Raw genomic sequence first — 9,206 nt, 5'->3', positions numbered from 1 at the left:
TTTGATTTCGAAAGGTAGAACACATTCATTTTAGCTAGGTACTACTTTAGCTGTATCTAATAAGATGAAGGTCAGCTTAGAGAGCTCTTTTCGTTTTATATTAAGGTGAAACTCTTGTAGATGTGCTGAATTTCTTTCCCAGATATCTACATTCGGACTCACTACTACAAAAGCCTGTCAAACAAAAGGAATTGAACAATAGGAGTATTCTTCTTTAATCTTTGAGGTGTGAGAATTTATTTTTCTTAATTGGTTGATAAAAATAGGCAATTGTAAATCTGCAAAAAATTAAAGTCTAAGCTATCTAATTAAACACTATTCTTGCTATCTTGCACTATTCTTACCCCCCCCCCCTTTTTCGCTCCTGCTCCATTTCCCCACTCCCTGTTTTTTGTAATTTCCTCCTTCTCAAGTTTATTGTAAACCGGCGTGATGTGCTTGCACGAACACCGGTATATTAAAAGCTGTTAAATAAATAAATAAATAAATAAATAAATCAGATGTACGCATAGATTACCATTCCAATTGTAGCCATGGGTGCATACTAGTATAGTCTCCAATCATCTAGTGGTTAGATTTTGGTGCTCTTAGCAAGCAGCTGGGTTGAATTCCAGTTCAGGATACATACTTTTGCTTCAGATGGTAAAGTAAATTGATTTTCTATTTCAAATGTGCAGCAATACCATTCTTTCATTTTTCTTTCAATCTTCCAGAATATTTCTCTTTATTTAAGCCAGGCACAAGTTGCCTGTAGCATCAGAATTCTGAAAGCATTCTAGAACACTGGACAGCTTGATAAAAAATCAGAATCTTAACTCGTTATGACAACTTTTTTATTCATTTGAGCTCCAATGTATACTAATATATGCAGGAACTAAATTGTAATATCTTTTACACTGGGGTGTTATAGGCACCAAGTTTGTGAATTCACATCTTTTGAGAAGAATTTTAGTTCAGAACTCATATGCGTAAGCAATCAAAACCCAATCGTGGTCAATAACCTGGATGTTTTCTATTACTAAACCTAAAACTCCAAATGAAAGCCTGAAAAACAAAAGAAGAAATGGCTTAAAATAGAAGAAAGCTGTTAAACTACAATCTTCAAAGTGTGCTTAGTAGGTGTTAGCATAGCTCAGCTCTGTCGGTGATATACATAAGAAATGCCTATGATTACCCATTCAAAACACATCACATAATCAAGGGAATTTTTTAGCTTCAGGGAAGAAAATTTCTCAAATAAATTGTGGAAGAGATGTGGCTTCCCACCCTGCATTCTGCATCTTGCTGAAGACTGTTCTGTCATTTCAGGCCCCTCGCTTTCTTGATTATAAGAAGTCTCCTCTATCATTTGCACCAGCTCCCTTCTGTATTTTCTGAGAATCGCATCCATGGTGCCTCTACTTCTGAAAGACTGAACAGACATCATTACTGCAAGTAGGGTGAAGGACAGACCCATGCTGAGTTCCTCCCATTCATTTTTCACAGGAATTTCATATCTAGTATTTTCAAGTATGACTTTCAAAAGCTGGTGTATTACCTATTTAGAAAATTAGAATAACCATATATAAACGTTTGGTAAAACAAGCTATTGGATTGAAGAGAGAGTACTTCGCCTGAGCTGGGACTTGAAGCCTGGACTCTCAGACTAATAATCCAATACTCTACCAATCGAAATAGCAAGACAAAGAAACAGTGGAATGTATTGTTCACTTGACTGATTAGTAAGGTCTCCTACACTATGTTTCATGTCTGCTTCATAAGACTTGCCATACTGGGTGAAACCAGCTGTTCATCAAGCCCACTATCCTGTTTCCAATAGTGGCCAAGCTAGGTCACAACTACCTGGCAGGATCCAAAGGGCTAGATAGGTTCCAAACTGCTTCTCTCAAGTATAAGCAGTGGATTTCTGCATCTCTTCCTTAATAATGGTTAATGGACTTTTCCTCCAGAAAATTGTCCAAGCCTTTTTCAAATGCTGCTGCACTAATAGCTTGCATCACATCCTCTGTCTTCAAGTTCCAAAGCTTAATTATGGTTCAAAGAAAATATTTACTCTCATTAGATTTAAATGTATTACCTAGTAACCTCATTTTGTCCCCCCTGGTATTGTAGTTTTTTAAAAAGTAATGAACGCTTTAACATTTACACGTTCCTTTCCACATATTATTTTAAGTACCTCTTTCATATCTCCCCTCAGCTGTCTCTTCCCCAAGCTGAAGAGTCCTAACCTCTTAGGCCTTTCTTCGTAGAGCAATTGTTCCTTCCCCTTTATCATCTTGTCGTTCTTCTCTGTACTTTTTCTTATTCTGCTATATTTTTCTTTAGAAGTGGTGACCAGAACTGCACCAATACTCAAGATGAAGTCACACCATGGAGAGATACAGAGGCACTATGATGTTCTTCTCCATTCCTTTACTAAAAATCCCTAGCGCTCTGTTTGCTTTCCTGGCTGCTGCTGCTGCTGCTGCACACTGAGTAGAACATTTCAATATATTTTCAATAATGACACCTAGATCCTTTTCCTGAGTGGTGGCTTCTAATGAGGAACCTTTCATTAGGTAGCTATAATTTGGGTTACTCTTCCCTAAGTGCATCACTTTGCACTTGTCCACATTAAATTTAATTTTCCATTTGCATGCGCAGCCTCCCATTTTTGCAATGTCCTCTTGCAATTTCTCACAGTCCTCTTGTGATTTACCAGCTCTGAATAATTTTGTTTCATCTCTAAATTTGATCACTTCACTCTTTGTTCCCATTTCCAAGTGATTTATAAATATATTAAAAAGCAGTGGTCGCAGAACAGATCCCTGGGGCACTCTGCTATTCACTTTTTCCATTGGAAAAACGTACCCTTTAGACCTACTCTCTGTTTGCTATCTTTTAACCAGTTGGCAATCAACGATGGGACACAGCCCCCTAGTCCTTTTGTCCTAAGATGTCTCTCATGAAGGAGTTTGTCAAATATTTTCCAGAAATCCAGAACACTATATCAATCATCTCACCTTTATCCACATGTTTATTTACACTCTCAAAAAAATGTAGCACATTTCTGAGGCAAGACTTCCCCTGCCTACATCACTGTTGGCTTTGTCCCATTCAACCATGCTTCCTTCCTAGTCTATACTATCTAGAAAAATTTTTAATCTTCATCTGCCAATAATGATAAAAAGAACATTGTTTTATCACACAGAGCAGCCATTCTTAGTGCTACCACTTAGATGTGTATTCATTTATCAGTAACATAGCATTCAGTGCCCGTCAAGATTTAAACAGAGTAGGCTAAAGTCAAAGAAAACACACATCTCACATTACTCATAAAGCATGAGGGTTAACACCAATTTCTTGTGCCTCACCAAATTAAAAGATTCATCTGATGCAGCTGCTTTCTGGGCAAAAGCGCCACCAGAAGCAGATAGGGAGCTAGCAATGGGAGAGTGGATAAGAGGGGCTGTAAATGTGGAGGCTGCAGGCCTGCTAGGGTACCGGAGAGAAACGGTTACATTCAATGAGGTAGAAGGGAGCAACTAAGGCTATGAAACACTGTAAATGTCCCAGATTCGAGCAGGGGACCTTACATGTTTTAGGCACATGTATTGATTGCGTCACAAGAGTAAGATTGCTAACCACATGTCTAACATAGCTAGATGTGTACAAATACATAGAGTATTTATATCTATAAAATATGAATGTTGCTTTTGAAAACTTACATAGAAAGATGATTGCAGACACAGACCCTGTGGCTTATATAGCCTGTCCATCACCCATGAAATTTAGCTATGTAATTGCCATGATTCCATCGTAGAAACACTGAATTTCACGCATCGTATCATGAATTGAAATACTGTTTTTGTCTCCACCACATCTACTAAAAGGTTGTTCCATGCAACCTTTCAGCCTTTTCCGACCATCCCGGAAAACGGAGTGGTATATGTATTTTGTAATGAAGAGTAAAGGAAGGCACTGTCTGAATTTTGGATGCAGCTTTTGCTTGTTACCATGCAGGTGCCATTAGCGAGAAAGCCAGAGAACTTGATGAAAGGTAGATATTCCTGGGTAAGAATTGAACCCAGGCTCTGGCTATAGGTGCCCCCTTTACCAGTCTCTACTCCATCAGAGATGTTTGCCTTTTCTAATTGCTCCTCCCTCCACCAGCTATTTGAAGAAGTAAAAAATGCTCCAGGTGAGGTTTGAACTCACAACCTCAGCATATCCCACTGTCAGTACTGCTGTATAAGTACCACGCGCTATCCAATTGCGCCACTGGAGCTCTTGGAGGGTAAGCGAAACATTCAATATTTAATTATACATTCTCTGCTGTCAGACACTTTAAAGCCGTTTATATTTAGGTAGGTACTGACCCTTGATCATCAGCCTTTAAGCTGAACAGAAATAATACAATTTCAGCTTATCAAGAGGGTGATTCAAACCTAGGCCACCAAAAAAACTACAACAGGAACACAGAACCTTTCACTATGGAGTAATCCTGACTACTGTTTACAAGTTCCTCTACGCTCTCAAAATATATACTGAAAGAAGCTGAAAGCTGAATTCTCTGATATGTCATGAGATAGAATTACAATGTTAGCTCAACACAGATTTCAATCGTATCTCCACAATTTTATATCTTCCAGAATGGCAAGTCATTCCAGAGAACAGCCTTTATATTCTATGCTTCTTATGGAGCCCTTCTTTCATATTTCTAAAATATAAATACAAGGCTCAACCCAAAGGTAAAATAATCCCTCAAGAACAACTTCCTTTAGACAGGTATCAAGCCAGAAACTTGAGAATCTCAGTCATTTCTCAACAGCTCTTTGCTATTCTAGCTCAATGATCAAGGAAATCTGCATGGAGACTTCTGCAATCGCATTGTCTCATGTCTGTCACAAGGGAATGAAGAAGTTCATTCCTTTCACTGCTGTGCCACCTCTAACTGTTCCTTCATCTTCATTATGACCATTGTCTCCTGTTTAGAAGCTGCCAGACTGAAAACTACAGAGACAAGTGTAGAATTACTTAATAACATTGAGTTAATTCCTAACCTATTAGCCCGAGATGCAAACTGCCCCCCTTGACAGTCAATACTCAACCCAAAGAAATGAAAAATGGACACTTTTAGCATAAACTAGTTGCCCACTATAAACCAGAAACTCCAGGTTAAAAGAACAACAAAAGTGAATAGATAGACTACAATAAATCTGGGCCATAGAATTTAAGCTTGAAACAGAAAACAGTTTCACCTTAAATTATCCCATACAAAGTCATGATCTGCTTCCAATATTTCAATAAAGAAGAAGAGAGACATCAAAAAGAAACCAAACCCTCAGGTCAACCAGAAATCATTAAAAATAATCAATCATATCATATCAACACTGATTCTATCTTGTAAGAAAAGGAAAGCATTAAATATTTGCATTATGTGAGTTCTTTTCTTTGCTGTTGATGGCTGTAAACAATATTGTAATGGTAGCAAATATGTTCTTTAATGGAATAAAGTCATATTAATATTCAGACCCTCTGGAAATACTGAGTAAAGTAGAAAAATCCAACATTCTTTGGCATTGGCTAACTAATTATCTCTATTTTCCCAATATTGCTCCATTTAGTAAAAGATTTAATATTATCTAGAGAGGCATTATTAACAATCATGTCTACATTGCTGTTTCTCTTTAAATCCAATGTATCACATTCATTGATAATTTTCAGACCCTGTGCAGAATCAGAATTATGGAAAATGTAGATAAAGCCACCATCGTTCAACATGGGCTAGGAAAACATATCTTACTTAACTTCCTTAATCAGTCCTATTCTTCTCTTAAAAAAAACATCTAATGTCATCTGTTGGAAGCGGTTGTTCATTCCAAAGAGTCACAAGATGAAAGGGCATGAAGCCGCTGAAAATAGATACAGGCCCATAGTTCAATTCTCCTTGTTTGCAGGGCTCTTTTAGTCTTTCCTTCAGGGATCATATAATAATGAGATAAATTTCTATGTTCAGCATGGGTAGCTGCACATCTTGAAAATAATTTCCGATGAATGTTCGGATTGATTTAGAATGGTGAAAGTATTTTCTCTCTACAGATGAGATGCAAAGACTTGATTGCCAGCATCTGTAATGATAGCTCTGTTCCCTACCAAAGGCATATATTTGGAATTGTTTCTGAAGTAGAAAAGCCACTTTCACCAAGCCATCTTTAAGTTTAAGAAGTCTTTGTTAGGAAAACATAGGAAGATCTTGAAATGCATCTTTTGCGCTCAGCAGTAAACAATGTTTCCCAGTGAGCTTACTTCCATGCTGTGCATTTGATTTCGAAAGGTAGAACACATTCATTTTAGCTAGGTACTACTTTAGCTGTATCTAATAAGATGAAGGTCAGCTTAGAGAGCTCTTTTCGTTTTATATTAAGGTGAAACTCTTGTAGATGTGCTGAATTTCTTTCCCAGATATCTACATTCGGACTCACTACTACAAAAGCCTGTCAAACAAAAGGAATTGAACAATAGGAGTATTCTTCTTTAATCTTTGAGGTGTGAGAATTTATTTTTCTTAATTGGTTGATAAAAATAGGCAATTGTAAATCTGCAAAAAATTAAAGTCTAAGCTATCTAATTAAACACTATTCTTGCTATCAGATGTACGCATAGATTACCATTCCAATTGTAGCCATGGGTGCATACTAGTATAGTTTCCAATCATCTAGTGGTTAGATTTTGGTGCTCTTAGCAAAGCAGCTGGGTTGAATTCCAGTTCAGGATACATACTTTTGCTTCAGATGGTAAAGTAAATTGATTTTCTATTTCAAATGTGCAGCAATACCATTCTTTCATTTTTTCTTTCAATCTTCCAGAATATTTCTCTTTATTTAAGCCAGGCACAAGTTGCCTGTAGCATCAGAATTCTGAAAGCATTCTAGAACACTGGACAGCTTGATAAAAAATCAGAATCTTAACTCATTATGACAACTTTTTTATTCATTTGAGCTCCAATGTATACTAATATATGCAGGGACTAAATTGTAATATCTTTTACACTGGGGTGTTATAGGCACCAAGTTTGTGAATTCACATCTTTTGAGAAGAATTTTAGTTCAGAACTCATATGCGTAAGCAATCAAAACCCAATCGTGGTCAATACCTGGATGTTTTCTATTACTAAACCTAAAACTCCAAATGAAAGCCTGAAAAACAAAAGAAGAAATGGCTTAAAATAGAAGAAAGCTGTTAAACTACAATCTTCAAAGTGTGCTTAGTAGGTGTTAGCATAGCTCAGCTCTGTCGGTGATATACATAAGAAATGCCTATGATTACCCATTCAAAACACATCACATAATCAAGGGAATTTTTTGGCTTCAGGGAAGAAAATTTCTCAAATAAATTGTGGAAGAGATGTGGCTTCCCACCCTGCATTCTGCATCTTGCTGAAGACTGTTCTGCCATTTCAGGCCCCTCGCTTTCTTGATTATAAGAAGTCTCCTCTATCATTTGCACCAGCTCCCTTCTGTATTTTCTGAGAATCGCATCCATGGTGCCTCTACTTCTGAAAGACTGAACAGACATCATTACTGCAAGTAGGGTGAAGGACAGACCCATGCTGAGTTCCTCCCATTCATTTTTCACAGGAATTTCATATCTAGTATTTTCAAGTATGACTTTCAAAAGCTGGTGTATTACCTATTTAGAAAATTAGAATAACCATATATAAACGTTTGGTAAAACAAGCTATTGGATTGAAGAGAGAGTACTTCGCCTGAGCTGGGACTTGAAGCCTGGACTCTCAGACTAATAATCCAATACTCTACCAATCGAAATAGCAAGACAAAGAAACAGTGGAATGTATTGTTCACTTGACTGATTAGTAAGGTCTCCTACACTATGTTTCATGTCTGCTTCATAAGACTTGCCATACTGGGTGAAACCAGCTGTTCATCAAGCCCACTATCCTGTTTCCAATAGTGGCCAAGCTAGGTCACAACTACCTGGCAGGATCCAAAGGGCTAGATAGGTTCCAAACTGCTTCTCTCAAGTATAAGCAGTGGATTTCTGCATCTCTTCCTTAATAATGGTTTAATGGACTTTTCCTCCAGAAAATTGTCCAAGCCTTTTTCAAATGCTGCTGCACTAATAGCTTGCATCACATCCTCTGTCTTCAAGTTCCAAAGCTTAATTATGGTTCAAAGAAAATATTTACTCTCATTAGATTTAAATGTATTACCTAGTAACCTCATTTTGTCCCCCCTGGTATTGTAGTTTTTTAAAAAGTAATGAACGCTTTAACATTTACACCTTCCTTTCCACATATTATTTTAAGTACCTCTTTCATATCTCCCCTCAGCTGTCTCTTCCCCAAGCTGAAGAGTCCTAACCTCTTAGGCCTTTCTTCGTAGAGCAATTGTTCCTTCCCCTTTATCATCTTGGTCGTTCTTCTCTGTACTTTTTCTTATTCTGCTATATTTTTCTTTAGAAGTGGTGACCAGAACTGCACCAATACTCAAGATGAAGTCACACCATGGAGAGATACAGAGGCACTATGATGTTCTCCATTCCTTTACTAAAAATCCCTAGCGCTCTGTTTGCTTTCCTGGCTGCTGCTGCTGCACACTGAGTAGAACATTTCAATATATTTTCAATAATGACACCTAGATCCTTTTCCTGAGTGGTGGCTTCTAATGAGGAACCTTTCATTAGGTAGCTATAATTTGGGTTACTCTTCCCTAAGTGCATCACTTTGCACTTGTCCACATTAAATTTAATTTTCCGGCGGCTGAGTGTGAGGTGAGGAAGTGCCTGGGAGTCAGAGATATCATCTTGTTCCAGAGCGGGTTCAGCTGTGCTCAACTCTGAAAACTTTGCCTGCAACCAGAGACGCGACCTAACCCCGCCCCCCGACGCTCCTGACGTCAGTCGAAGGAGCCTACGCGCCCATAAAATCGGTGCACAGGACACTCTCGTTGCGGCTGAGTGTGAGGTGAGGAAGTGCCTGGGAGTCAGAGATATCATCTTGTTCCAGAGCGGGTTCAGCTGTGCTCAACTCTGAAAACTTTTCCTGCAACCAGAGACGCGACCTAACCCCGCCCCCCGACGCTCCTGACGTCAGTCGAAGGAGCCTACGCGCCCATAAAATCGGCGCACAGGACACTCTCGTTGCGGCTGAGTGTGAGGTGAGGAAGTGCCTGGGAGTCAGAGATATCATCTTGTTCCAGAGCGGG

At 38.4% G+C, this 9,206-nt stretch overlaps 1 non-coding gene across 1 annotated transcript; it reads right to left on the bottom strand.

Annotated features, from left to right (window-relative positions):
- Positions 1 to 4,172: 4,172 nt before the first annotated feature.
- Positions 4,173 to 4,267, bottom strand: TRNAI-UAU. Its single transcript has 2 exons — positions 4,230 to 4,267; positions 4,173 to 4,208 (listed from the first exon to the last, which is right to left on the bottom strand). It is a non-coding gene; the product is annotated as a tRNA-Ile (tRNA).
- Between the last annotated feature and the right edge of the window lie 4,939 nt (positions 4,268 to 9,206).

The sequence above is a fragment of the Rhinatrema bivittatum genome, chromosome 1 (genome assembly GCF_901001135.1).
Source record: "Rhinatrema bivittatum chromosome 1, aRhiBiv1.1, whole genome shotgun sequence".
NCBI classification, from domain to species: domain Eukaryota; kingdom Metazoa; phylum Chordata; class Amphibia; order Gymnophiona; family Rhinatrematidae; genus Rhinatrema; species Rhinatrema bivittatum.
The sequence above is the reverse complement of the archived record's forward strand: the minus strand, read 5'-3'. Positions and strand labels throughout refer to the sequence as shown.